General features: G+C 35.4%; 1 long non-coding RNA gene across 1 annotated transcript; it reads left to right on the forward strand.

Moving 5' to 3' along the window:
- The first annotated feature begins 7,079 nt into the window (after positions 1–7,079).
- On the forward strand, positions 7,080–9,651 carry LOC146929328 (uncharacterized). Its single transcript, XR_015005999.1, has 2 exons — positions 7,080–7,239; positions 9,357–9,651. It is a non-coding gene; the product is annotated as an uncharacterized LOC146929328 (long non-coding RNA).
- The last annotated feature ends 319 nt before the right edge of the window (positions 9,652–9,970 follow it).

Here is a 9,970-nt window from a genome sequence, read left to right on the forward strand (position 1 = left end):
AAGTTTACAAAAACTTAGAAGTTTTTAACAAAATTTGCGCACAAATGAACCACATTGAATTAACAAGAACTCAAAATATTTTTCACACAATTTTTATCAAGATTCAACATGCAAACAGCATCAAGATTCAATCAAAATAACACGGAAGACATTCACATTTTTTTTGAATTTTTGTTAACAACAAATCACATGCTCAAGGGGGTATAAACAGCAAGAAATCAGTCAAAACGTACAGAGAAGGGGGGGTTCACATAGCAGGAGGCATACAGACATGGAAATTGGGCTCAAATGGGTTGAAAACGGGTCACACCGGTTCACAGGCCTATATAAGGCCTTGATCCGGTTTCATGTTCCATTTCCAACTTCTCCTTCTCTCTCTAAAGTGAAAAGAAGAGAGAGAGAGAGAGAGAGAGAGAGAGAGAGAGAGAGAGTCTTCAACAAGCACTCGTCTTCTCCGATGATCCCTAAGAACGCCGGCGTGGTGGCTGCCGGCCCAACAGGGCGGTGCCGCTGCGCCGGAGATCCTGAACACCTCTTTTTTCGAAAACAACCACACTTTTGAATATCATTTTTTACGTAGATTATAGATCCAGTTTCAAAATTCCAAAAACATGCAGATCTTCACATACAGATTCGAAACAAAACGTAAAGAAGGGAGAAAGAACGAGTTACCTCAGTTTGAGATCGGAGAACATGAGTGAAGTAATGGAAAGCTTCGAATTCCAGGCCTCAATCTATTACTATTCTGGTGAGCTTGCGTCGATGCTGTCCTTTCTTCCTCTCTTTCTTTTGATTCACGTGATTCGTACTCAGCACTGTTGCGATTCGAACATATTGCTGTTAATCTTTGTGTGATTCACGAAATTTCGTTGATATTGCTGTTAAATCGAACTGTAATTTGATTGTAAAACTGTGAAACGATCTTGAATTTGTGTGAATCTGTAAGGTTTGGTCGATGGTGATGGCGTTTGGATTCGGTTTCAGAGCTTGATTCGGATTCGCAGTGACGAATTTGGGTTGGAATAGTGGTGGATTAAGGCGGTTACGGTGGTTTTAGGCAGTTAGAGGCGGTGGTTTATGGTGGATAGATGAAGAAAACGATGGAGAAAGTTGGTTAGAGGAGAGAGAAACTCTGATTCTCTCTGTGGTGATGTGGCAACGAATGAGTGGGAAATCAGAAAAATGAATAGTGTGTGTTGACCCTTGACCATGACTGGGCTATTTATAGCTGATGTGTATGGACCTGAACCAGTAGAATGATGCCATGTGGCGCCTGGACAAAAATCTGCAAAATGAACAAACAAAGGACCAAATTGCAAATAACAAGATTCTAAGGATTAAGATGCAAAAATTAACTAAAATTGGTTAAAAATGTAAATTGAAAATAACGTAAAGTGAAACAATTAAAATCAACGAAAAGGACTAAAATGAACCAATTACCAAATGACGTACTTTAAAGTAACCTCTCTCTGTCAAAATTTCATGTGAAATGACCAAAATGCCCCTAGGGACTAAACTGACTCAAAATGACTCAAATGCAATTTTTGAAATGGATTTTAACATGGAATTAAAGTAGGGATTTATACGAACTAATTGAAGAGACTCAGAGACGATTCCCAAGGACCAAAAGGGTTTTAACATAGGAAATGACTAAAATGCCCTTTTCCATGATTTTTGCAAATAAAGTTGAAATAAAATGAAGAGAAATATGCAATTGATCAGAGGGACTTTCCAATGACTTGTAATGCAAGAAAAACTTCTTTTTTTAGATGGTTTTAAATGCAAGAAAACACAGACAAATATACAGTTGAAAATATTTTCAAAACAAAGACAGTAAAATATGCAGATAAAGCATGGTAAAATATTAGGGCAAAACAATAGCAAAGTGGCAACCTCTCAAGAGTAATAGACACATATCAAAGATGGAAACATATTTTGAGCAAGTATTTTTAGGTCCAAAATTAGGGTATGACAGTGGTGATTCCCTAATTGAACTTAAATTCCAAATCCCTCAAAAGAGGAAATAAATTCATCAAAGCTAGGGGGAAAGGACAACTCATCCAAAAAGACTTCCTACGCGGAGATTATAAAAATTTTGCAGCACTACTTAGGGTGATCATGGAATCTAGGGGGAAAGGACAACTCATCCAAAAAGACTTCCTATGAGGAAATGATAACCCCTAAGCAATCTGCAGCCCCAAGTGCTTAAATTGTTAATCTAATTTAATTTTAACTAAATTCCCATCTCTGTTATATGAAATGAAGAAAGGACTTTTCTCGGTTACTTTAGTATTAGGGATAAAACATGTTCCTCATAATATCTGTCTTATACAGGAGCAAGAAAAGGGTTGGACTGCACACACACACACACTCACTTAAGACTTGTTGTTGGGTTCAATAGGTTCACAAGGAATACTTGAAGTCGTGATTACTGTACTTGAAACAAAACCTTAGGAGAGACATGAGTTTTTCAATTGTGTTGCCATGTTAAATCTTTTTGTTGCTACTACGTCTATTGTCGTGGATCCGTCAAAGGTTGATGCAGTGTTGCAGTGGGAATCACCTAAGTCTGTTTTCAAAGTTAGAAGCTTTCTTGGTTTGGCAGATTACTATAGGAGGTTCATTGAGGGATTCTCTAAGTTGGCGTTGCCATTGACGCAGTTGACTCGGAAAGGACAAGCTTATGTTTGGGATGCTAAGTGTGAGAAGAGTTTCCAAGAGTTGAAGAAGAGGTTGACTTCAGCTCCAGTGTTGATTTTTCCGTATCCGAAGGAATCGTTTGTTGTGTATTGTGATGCTTCTAAAATGGGTCTTGGTGAGTGCTTATGCAGAGTCGTTAGGTTGTGGCTTATGCTTCGAGGCAGTTGAAAGTGCATGAGAAGAACTATCCAACGCATGACTTGGAATTGGCGGCCGTTGTGTATGTGTTGAAGATTTGGAGGCAATATCTGTATGGTTCTAAGTTTGAAGTGTTCAGTGACCACAAGAGTTTGAAGTACTTGTTTGACCCGAAGGAGTTGAATATGAGGCAAAGAAGATGGTTGGAGTATCTTAAGGATTTCGATTTTCAGTTAAGTTATCACCCTGGAAAAGCGAATGTTGGTGCTGATGCTTTGAGTAGGAAGTCGTTGCATATGTCTGCTTTGATGGTGAAAGAGTTGGAATTGATTGAGCAGTTTGGAGACTTGAGTATGGTTAGTGAGTTGACACCGGATGGTGTGTGATGAGTCATTATTTAGTCTATTTTTATATGTTATTTAGTTTCGTTTTATTTAGATTTGAATTTATTTTATTTAAATATTGTTTCCTTTTTCAGCTATTTTACTTCAATTGCCTATTTTTATATTTCAGGAACGAATATTGGATGGAAGGAGTCTTGGAGCAAAAGAAAGGAGTCTGGAGCTGATTCAGACGAAAATACGAAAGATTCGGGAACAAAATATATCCCCCAAAGTCAGAAGCTTGGCACGGCCCGTGCCAACATGTGGCACGACCGTGCCACCCTCCAGGATGCCTTTTGCTGTTTTTTCTTCGGGCCCAAGCTACTCTGTTTTAGTTTTACCGAAAAGCCCTTGTAATTGCTTAGATTTTAAGTCGATTGTAAGCTATAAATAGAGTAGCTCTCCATCACAAATATTCATCTTTATTTCTTGGAATTCAATAGTGACAATTGTTTTCTTAATAAAGTTCACCTTTTTATTTCTTTACTTTCTTGCAATTTATTTTATGTTTTCTCTCTTCTCCCCCATGTCTACGATGAACATGAGTGAGTAGACTTCTCTTGTCCTGGGATTGTTGGATAAGTCTAATGACATAATCCTAATCGAACCAAGCTTTAACCCTAATTTCATGTAACTGTAATTTCTAATCTAGATTCACCGTTTTAACATGAATTAACCATTATCAAACTGTGGAAACAAAAGTGGAAGGTTTGATAATTGTTAATCCATCATCTCAAATATCAATTCATAATGCGAAAGCGGAGCTTTGATATTGGAACAAGTGAATCTAGACAAGAATTGCAAAGGCAGCGAAATAGTCTTTGCAATTCTTGAGACATGTGTAGTTTCAATCCTATAAGCTTCTTCTAGTAATCAAGTCAGCGAAATAGGCTTGGTTGCTAGGGGTAAACTCTCACCGGACTTGATCGGAAAGGTGAGGGGCTAAGGGAAACCGGTCTTTAGAAATTAAGGTGTAAAACATGAAATTAGAAGTTAAGGTCTTGGCTAGTGAAGGACTTGTTATTATGACGAACCAATGATCCCAAGGCTCTTTTTATTATTGTTATTTACTTTCAAACAACTGAACCTCCTCTTTTATAATATTTCTCCTCCTCTAATCATTCTCTTAAAGTTAGTTAAATTGAACAACTCCCTAGAGGAACGATACTCTCTTTTACTACTACTTTGATAGACCGTGCACTTGCGGTTTGGCCTATCAGTGTGAGGTTGGGAATGTTGAAGCTGATGAATAATATTTTGGAAGAGATTAAGAATGGAAAGAAGGAAGATTTGGAACTTGTAGATCGTGTGGTGTTGGTTAATCAAGGTAAAGGTGGGGATTTTAGATTGGGTGAGAACGGTGTTTTGATGTTTCGTAACCGTGTTTGTCTACCAGATGTTCTTGAGCTTAAGAGACGGATTTTGGAAGAAGGTCATAGAAGTAGTTTGAGTATTCATCCAGGAGCGACTAAGATGTATCAGGATTTGAAGAGGTTGTTTTGGTGACATGGAATGAAGAAGGAGATTGCGGAATTTGTTTATGCTTGTTTGGTTTGCCATAAGTCTAAGATTGAACATTAGAAACCGTCAGGTTTGATGCAACCGTTGTTTGTGCCAGAGTGGAAGTGGGACAGTATTGTTTTATCTTGGTTTTCGGGTGTCAAACATTGATTACGTTTGAACCTTTTTAACCTTTGATATCTCATTTTTTCTTGGGAAGGGAAAAATAAGAAAAACCCTCGAGAATCGAGGTCCGGGAGTTGTTTTCGCTACAGGAAGGTGTTAGGCACCCATAACGACTATAGTATCCTATAGGAACTGTCTTTACTTTCTACACGTGCGCTTTACTTTTAAATGCTATTTGAAAAGTGATATTTACACCTAAGAGTTTACTAAGTAAAGAATTGGAGGGAGAAGAAAGTGTTTGAATTTTTATTTTATTTGAATTGAGGGAATTTTGATTCCTTGCCTACGTACCCTTTTAAGGGGTCAAATCCACCGTAGTTCTCTTCCAAAAAATGTTTTTGTTTTTGTTGATTGATTTTAAGTTTGAAAATTGGAATTTTGAAGAATGAGAGGGAGAGGCCTCAAGGGCATAAGATTGTGAAATTGTGAGGTTGAATTAGTTCTTTTGCAAAAGAAAGTCAAAGTATGATTAAGAATTTGTTAGAATTTTTGTTTAAGAAAATAAAAGGAAAATCAATGGGATTTTGATCCCAAAGTTTATTAGGAAAAAGATTTGAGTGATGTTGTTTATATTTTTTTGGAAAAGAGAGTTTTTTCTAAGTTTCAAAGTTCTTAGACATACATCTAAAGCATTCAAACCCTAAACATACATCTAAGGCATGCATACCCTAATCATACATCTAAAGTATCTATGTGACGTGTGTGCATGTGTCGGTGCTTGTGTCGGTGTACATCATTAGAGTCCATTGTCCTTTACATCATTGGCCTAGATACATGCTATGGTCTTGCAAGAATTTAAGAGCATAAAGTAAAATACAAGAATTCCTAGGTATTATATTCTAATTTTTGCATGAATTTTAAAGTGTAAGAAAGATAAAGACTAAGAATAAAAGATGGAGGATGGGATGCCTTATGGAATGCATGAAACATGAAGTAAAGTGGTTAGTAATAATAGGCATAGAATGAAAATTATAAGCAAGAAAATCACTAAGAAACTTGGCAAAAAGTCAACAAAACTATTAACATAAAAATAAAAAAATATATCTAAAATCCATCATAATATCCAAAGCAAGCATATGACCTATGACCCTCATATCATTGACAATTTTCAAAAGGTTTTACTTCAGCCATATCATGAGAATCATAAAGAGATATCAAGCCAAGAATCATGACATATTCATAGACATATTTTCCACTTCATTTTCACAAGCAAAATTCACATAACTTGTAACACAAGAAACTAACAAATTTTATTTACAAACAGTAAGAAAGAGACACAAATCAGAGGCAAATATATCACAAAGTCCATGCACCAAGATTCAACATCATATATCCAAGTCTTAATATCAAGAACATGATAAAATTTCACAAAAAAACTTACCAAAACAAGTGAAAATATTGACAAGAAACATCACTTACATTTTTAACCATTTTTATTATGTAAAAACACCACAAAACATCACAAAGTGGATAAGACACATGTATAAAATTTTCTAGAACTTTTAAAGGATTTTTTAGACTCAAAAATGTACAAAACTTCACAAATTTTAACAAGAATAGTAAACAAATTAGCAAGAAATACTACATATATTTCCCTCAGGTTTTAACACATAAAAATATCACAAAAAGGTCAAGAAAAATATCAAGAGCATATGGAAAATTTTATGGAATTTTTACAAGAATTTAGGCAAGGCAGGGGGTGTAACTAGCAAGCAATTATCAAGAACACACAGGGAAGGGGGGTGTGAGGAGCAATGTAACAGCCTGATTTTCGCTAGACTTAATTTTAATTGTTTTTAATATGTGTTATATGTGCTCATATGTGATTAATTGTTTCTGTGTGTATTTTTGGTTGGGATTATTAGAATTCGGTGTAAGAAGGGTAATAATTAGACAATTTACTAAGTTGAGTGAGTAGTTATATTTTTAATTAGTTGTGAGTCGATAAGTGATCGTTATTATTATTATTTTACCGTTAAGTGAGTAGACCTGTTGTGAGTGGACTATATTATTTTATAGAAAGAAAGAATAAAATAGTGGAAAGAAAGATTGGTGGAAAGAATAGAAAAGGAGAGGTAGGGAAAGAAAGAAATAAAAGAATAGAAGGATAAGATAAGAAGAGAAAGAAAGAATAAGTGAGGAAAGAGAAGAGAGGAAACGTAGAAGAGAAAGAAGAGAAGAGAGAAAGGAAGAAAGAAGAAAAGAAGAGAAAAGGGTCGTGAGAGAGAAGAGAAGAAAAGAAAGAGAAAGGAGAGAGAAAGAACAAGAGGAAGAGAAGAGAGTTGGTAGAGAGGGGAGATTGAAGCTTTTTCTTGGATTCTTGGAGATTGAGGTAAGGGGGTTAGATTTCAATCATAATCTATTTTTCTTCTTAAATTCATAAGTGCTTATTGTGAAAAGTGATTAATTGTGAATTTAAATGGTGAAATTCGTGTATGTATTTTGATGTAATTTTGAGTATGTGAAATTGATGTTAAACATGTTGTTGTTGTTGATTTTATATACTTGAATTGAGGTTATATGAAACTTTGTTGATTTGTGCTCAATTTGATGAAAGATGATGTTGTGGTTGTTGAATGAGGGTGAAATCATGGTTATATGATGTAGTTGTTGTTGTGTTATGATGTTCTTATCAATTTATGCTTATGGGTGTTAGATATTACATGAATATTCATGATTGGTGTGTTGTTGTTGTGTGTTGTTGAGTTTTGGTGAAAATGGTGAATTGAGTTGTTGTTGATGGTTTTTGTAAAAATGGGTTGATTTGATAGATTATGTTAGAATGATGTTTGATTTCATGTTTGTTGTGTTTTGAAAGCCCTTTTGAGTATATATACCTGTAAACAATCTTTTGGAACAAATTTGGGTGTTGGGAGATCAAAATTTGGGATTTGGGTGGATAAAATCTGGGTTTTCGAGTGTTTTGGTTCGGCAAAAATCGGGCCCCGAATTGTCAAAATCGGGCACCGAACTCCTGTCAGGCAAATCTGGAAAAATTTACATTTTTCACCCTTTTTCGTTTTGAATTAGCTTTCGGTATAAACATGAAAGTTGTAGATAATTTTGTTAGCTTTCCAATGGCTTTGGTTTGACGTGAAAATTATGTATATATTTTGAGTTATGATGAAAATACTCTACGTGGGTCTTAGTAAAACTTTATGAAAATTCAGCATAACTATTTCTAAGTTAAACCAAAACTTATGGAATGTTTCCAAACTTCAAAACTAGAAGTACTAGGAGTTTAATTGAAAGGTTTAAGAGTATTTAAACCTATGTCTTGTTGAATCTAATTTGGTTTTTCCTTTATTTGAAATAACTTTGTTTTTGAGACGAAATTGGTCGAAAATAATCTTTAAGACCAAATACTTGGCAAATCTTTTGTTGATAGTTTTATATGATTAAATGAGGATGTGTGAATGATGGTGGAGGATTGAATATGATTTTTATCATAAGGTGTTGTATTTTCCACTTTACTTGGATTGTGAGAAATTGTATGAAGTTGTTGATGTGTGGTGATGTTGTTGATATTGATGTGAATATGCTAAAATATCAATTGTTGATGGTGATTTTATACATGCTTAATGTTGAAATTTGGATGTGGTGATTGCATGTATTGAATTATGTTGTTGAATTATTACATGCAAATGATGGTGATATTGATGATGAGTGCATGTATATATGATTATAGCCGTTGACTATAGCCGTTGATTATAGCCGTTGACTTGTTGTGAACATATGCATGGTGGATTGAGTCATATGTTCATGCATCATATGTCGTGTCGGATGTTATATCCATATTGCCGTTGATCGGATACTTGTATCCATATAGCCGTTGATTATAGCCGTTGACTATGATGTTTTTGTTGCATCACGAGGTGACGACCTTGGAGGAGTTTGGTACCACATGCATCTAGAAGAGTCTAGAACATTGCATGCAATTGATTAGTTAAAGAGTCATACATATTTGAATATGTGACTTGGTGAATTGTCCATTGGTAAAATTTGGTGAATGATGTGATTGTATGGATTGGTGTATATGTGCATTGGTGAATTTTGTTGATGGTTGCGAATAAATGATCTATGATCTATTTGCATGTCTTGCTACTTGTGCTTATACACTTGGTGAATCAATTAATGATAATTATTTTAATAATAATGATGAGGTGAGATTTGTATATGTATATATGTATATGATGTGGTAATTTATTTGATAATGATGATTACTTGCTTATACCTTTGAAATGATGAATTGTACTTGTAGAATGAAGAATGAGGTGAGTAATCCTTTCATTGTTTGATGTTGATAAATGATGAGATTATGTAGATGACTTGATTAGATATTGAATATGCATGCTATGCTTATGTTTTGTTTATGTTGATTATGATTGATGTGAAGCTTACCCCCAGTGGTCTGTGATGGACCGCCTACCTATTTGGATGAATGGGTAGACGGCATGCAGGATTAGTTTTGTTGCTTGCTTGGTGAGTGCTTGAGGATAGCGGAGCTACCTCATCTATCTATTTTTTTTTGGAGTCTTAGCTTAGGGCTCTGATTAGGATGTGGTCTTGTCTTTTATTTGACGTTGGCTTATGTTATGGAGATTTTGCCCATATGTCGGGTTTTGGAGATTTAATGTATTGATATATTTGGAGTTATGACATGTATATTTGGTGATGTATGAATTATATCCGCTGCGAATGTTGAGAATTTTTATAAATGCATGTTGTTGGAATTTTTGTTGAAGACGTAGCGTCTATTTCTTGAATAAATGCTTATTCGCGTGTTTTATCGCTTTAATAGAAGTAGGGCGTTACAAGCAACACGCATACAGTCATGGTAGAATGCAGTTATTGGGCCTAAAAATGCAGGAAATGGATCGGGTGGGGACCTGGAGCGGGTTGGACCGGTTCACAGGTCTATATAAGGCCTTGAACCGGTTTCCTCTCATTTCCCACACTACTTTCTCTCTCTAAGCTTCTCTAGTGAGAGAAGCTCTCACTTCTCTCTTCTTCTCCGTTCACCTCTCCACCGTCGGTTTCTGGAATGAAACGGCTGGAGACGA

The sequence above is a fragment of the Medicago sativa genome, chromosome 4 (assembly GCF_051527215.1).
Source record: "Medicago sativa cultivar Bolivia chromosome 4, Bolivia_mono, whole genome shotgun sequence".
NCBI classification, from domain to species: Eukaryota; Viridiplantae; Streptophyta; class Magnoliopsida; order Fabales; family Fabaceae; genus Medicago; species Medicago sativa.